The sequence below is a fragment of the Miniopterus natalensis genome, chromosome 7, assembly GCF_054644295.1.
Source record: "Miniopterus natalensis isolate mMinNat1 chromosome 7, mMinNat1.hap1, whole genome shotgun sequence".
Taxonomy (NCBI): Eukaryota; Metazoa; Chordata; class Mammalia; order Chiroptera; family Miniopteridae; genus Miniopterus; species Miniopterus natalensis.
The window spans coordinates 74019759-74024034 of NC_142087.1; positions in this window are offsets into that span (position 1 = coordinate 74019759).

Here is a 4276-nt window from a genome sequence, read left to right on the forward strand (position 1 = left end):
GTGAGGCAGGAGGGAAGCTGCCTGAAGCGCAACGTGACACATCCCTGGCTTCCTGAGAAAAGGGAGCACTCATTAGGTGGTAGCCACTGCTTGTCCCAGGGCACCTTTGGCAAGAAGCAGGTGGGGTTTCCTCAGCCCAAGGTGCCATTAGCAGATGGTCCCTGGTGTGGGGACACCTAGAGCAAAGGTCAGAAACCACACACAGCCTGGGGGCTGAGTGTGACCCACCCCCTGTGTTTGAAATGAGCTTTTCATTGACCTATAGTCCATGAGATGGCTGTTTACTCCCAGTCAGGGCACATGCCCAGGTTGCAGGCTCAATCGCCAGTGGGGGGCATTCAGGAGGCAAGCATGAATGACTCTCTTCATTGATATATTTTTTTCTCTCTCTTCCACTCTCAGTATCAATAAGGTATTATTTTTTAAAATATTAAAAAGAAAATAGGCTTTCACAGGAACAGAGCCTCAGTTGTTTCTCTGTGTGTTACCTCTGGCTGCTCCCACACCAAAGTGGCACAGGTGAGAGCAAATGGCCGGCAGACTCTAAGATATTCTTACCATGCAGCCCTGTGAAGATATAGTTTGCCACACCCTGGCTTGAAGCAGGTGTTCTTCATTTTATTTTATTTCCTTTTTTGTGTTTTTTCCTTGATTTCAAAGAGAGGAAGGGAGAGGGAGACAGAGAGTAAAACATGGATGGGAGAGCAACACTGATTAGCAGACTCCTGCATGCCTCCTACTGGAATGGAGCCTGAAACCCAGGTGTGTGCCCTGACCAGGATTTGAACCCAAGACCTTGCGGTGCCTGGGACAACAGTCAGGCACTGAGCAACACCCTGTTGCTCAGGCACACTAGGTGTTGTTGATCTTGTTTAAGATGCCCTGGAGAGCTTGTTTCAGGTGCAGATTTCTGTGTTTCACCTCCAGTGTCTTCTGCCTGATGGCTCCTCAGGTGATCCTGATGTAGGTGGTCAGAGCAAGTGCTAGAGAAACCCCCAGTATAAGGGACCGTAGGGAGGACAAGGGACAAAATGTTGGTTACAAAGGAGGAAGCCAGGGGCTGGGTGGGCAGTTCGTTTGGAAACTATTCCTGTGGGTGGGAAGGGCCCAGGCTGCCTCAGTGGCAAATGCTTCCATTAACACGTGTTCCCCTCTGCAGTGCGAGAGGAGAGTGGAGTATATAAACCGGATCCAAGAGCTGGACATGGCCACCCAGGCCGGGCTCGTGGCCCATATTATGGAGGTAGGTGTGTGGCTGGCTTTGTGGGGCTCAGCCGGAGATCCCCAATCCTATTGCAAGCAGGAGGCAGGCTGTCTCCACGAGGGAAAAGTTTAAAGCCTATGTCACCTGTTGGTGATTTTACTAATTTTAGGGTTCAGACACCACAGCAATATGGACCCTGTTTATAAAGGTAGTGTCTTGTAGGAGCTCCAACCCCAGATTGCCCCTCTGTTCTTTGCTAGTCTGAAAACAGCAGCCGGTAGAGCAGCGTGGAGAGATGTCGCCTTTATTACTTGCACTCGGCCAGGGTAGGCTAGGGCCTTACCTAGCAGAAGAGAGGGGACGGGAGGGACCCATGCTGGGAACGGCCTGCTTGCAGACCCAGGACAAGCAGAGCCTGGTGAGGCTTGTTAGCCTTCAAGGACATGGGAACCCTTGGGTATGTGGTGCCCTGGTCCTCATGGCAGCTGGCCAGGCGGACAGCTTTCCACTGCCTGGGAGGGGGATTGGGGTGTATCCTCACTTGCTTGACCCCACAGGTAGTCCTTAGCAAGCTAAAATGAAATGGGGCTAAAAATGAAAACAATTTCTTCACAACACCTTCATCAAGTCTGCCATTGCCTAGTCTTCTTGCCTAATGTGGACTCAGACTACTTTTAAGTGCTCTCAGATGACTCTGAAGTGCTTTGGGCTCAGAGTTTCATTTACAGACTGTATTCTGGCACATGTCACCCCGCTTCAGATGGTTGATGTTCGAGAAAGATTCTTTGTTTCTGTTGGTGACATGGCAGAGAAACAAGCTGGCACCACTTAGGAAGTGAGAAAGCACCAGGTCCCTGAAGGGCTGTCACTGCAGACTCAGCCCCTGGGGTTGGGTCCGGAGGGCTCTGTACTGAGGACAGCCCCTCTGACATGGACCTTGGCAGAGGTGGTAACGTCAGGGAAGTGGTTTCCCTAGAAACCGGGCCTGTGAGGGCAATCCCCGACCTGAAAATTTATTTCCCTGACAGCCTCCCCCACCCTCCGTCCAGAAGAAGCCTTGTATGTTTTAAGTGTCTTAGGACATGTGGTTCGGCCTTTAGTCTGATGGGACAGATTAGATAAAGGCATGAGAAGGACGGGAGCCGGAGCACATAGGAGCAGGTGTGTGACTGGCAGGGTCAGGTGAACAGAGCTCCCCACGCCGATGCCGGGGACAGGCTGTGTGATGGTTCCCCGGCCTCCAGGCACCACGGGGCTGGGTTCGGAGTCAGCCCCGGAGCAGGAGCTGGCTGTGGCTTGTTGCAGTCGAGGGGAAACTCAGCATTGTCAGAAACACACTCAGCCATTCCTGTAAGTGCGTGGCCACCTCTTGGCCTGAGAATCATTCTGCCTTTTGATTTTCCTTATGTGTCCCCATGTTTTGAAAATGTATGTATCTCGGGACTAGGTCCTTGCCACTCGCTGTCTGTCCTGCTCAACCAGCAGGATATTTAAAATGAGAGGGGGTGGAATGCAGCCGAAAGACTCCTGAGCGATGGTCAGATTCAGTGCTGGCTGCGGGGACTTGAAAATTAGTTGCGTGCTTCTCAGGCAGTCAGGTGCCCGGGATCCACAAGAGACCCACTGAGTGAGAATTCGGGAGGAGCGACATGAGCCTTTAATTTGAGCTGCACGATTGAGTGATGTGCAGCTGGGGTTGTGTCCCGGGAGCCCCTTTTCAGACATGAAGGGCGTTTCCCAGACCCTGGTGTGGAGCAGGCCTAGAACCCAGCCCCTGAGTCCCAGATCCTGGCCTTTGGGGTGCCCCGTATTATTGGCTGAGATTTCTCCTAATTCCCTGAGGTCGTCTGACTCCCGTCTTTTCCTTTGTGAGGTGGAGAGAAGTAAGGAAGTGGGTGCCATTTGAGAAACCGGAAGGCCCCGTTTTCATGTGGGTTTTGTTGTTTAAGTTATTCTCTACCTCCATTTACTCCTCTCTAATAGTTAAGAACTTTTGGGTGCGTTTCCCTGAGTGTCTTCCCCTTTTGTGGCGTGAGTCCTCGAATAGTCATCTTCCCAAACAGAGATGACAAGGACATGAAAGAGACCTTGTGCATCTGGCTGCTCTGGGGGGTCAGGTTGAGAAGGAGAGGCTGGCAATCGGTGGAGAGGCGGCCCGGCAAGGCCGTGGCCGTGGGCCTGCGCTCCGAGCCGGCTGAAGGGGAAAACCAGGTGGTGCGAGTGGCCAGTGGGACTGAGATACAGGCTTACCTGAAAATTATCTTAGATCGTGAAATATTTCCCCGAAAAATAACAGAAGATTGTTGTGTACCAACATTCTGACCTAAGTCTTTTAACATGGGGCCATGTTTGCCTTAGATTTTACGTACTAAGATAGTATTCCTCTTGGACTCTCCCACACCCAAGATTGACCTTCTTTGTGTGGTAAATGGATGGTGCTCCACTGAGAACACCTGAGGACTGTGGAGGGAACTACTGCATTGTAAGGAGCTTTCTGGTGTTAACATCAGTGTCCTCTCTGAGCTGGTGATGAAGGGAGAAGTGGTTTGTGAGGGTAGAGCCTGGGAAAGCACTTGTTCAGGAGCCCCCTGCCGGCCATTGGAAATTTGTGGCTGAGAGCTGTTAATGTCAGTGCCATGGGTCCGCTGTGGGAGAGTGCGCCTAGGCCCCGTGGCATGGCCATGGCGGGTGGGTGCTCTCAGGTTTCCCTGGAGCTGCTCCCTGTGCGGCCTCTGCAGCACCCTACCCGTGTGTGCCCTCAGGTGACCCACAGTCCGGAGAATGTGCTGGACTTGCAGAATTTCAGACTTCCAGACGTGATCCCAGAGGAGTTAGCGGCCTTCTCCAGGAACATGCTGCTTCTCCTGAAGAGGCTGCTACGTGAGCGAGACCAGTGCCAGGAGGTGTGTTTGCTGATGGCCAAGTGGCCTGTTGGGACAGGTTGAGGAGGGGCCTGGGCCTGGGGCCCGAGTGCTGGGCGGCTGCCGTCATCCTGACTCTCCCTCTGAATCCTGCAGACCACCCCGTCCTCCTCTCGGATGTGCCCCAGGTGTCAGGACATGGGATTTTCCC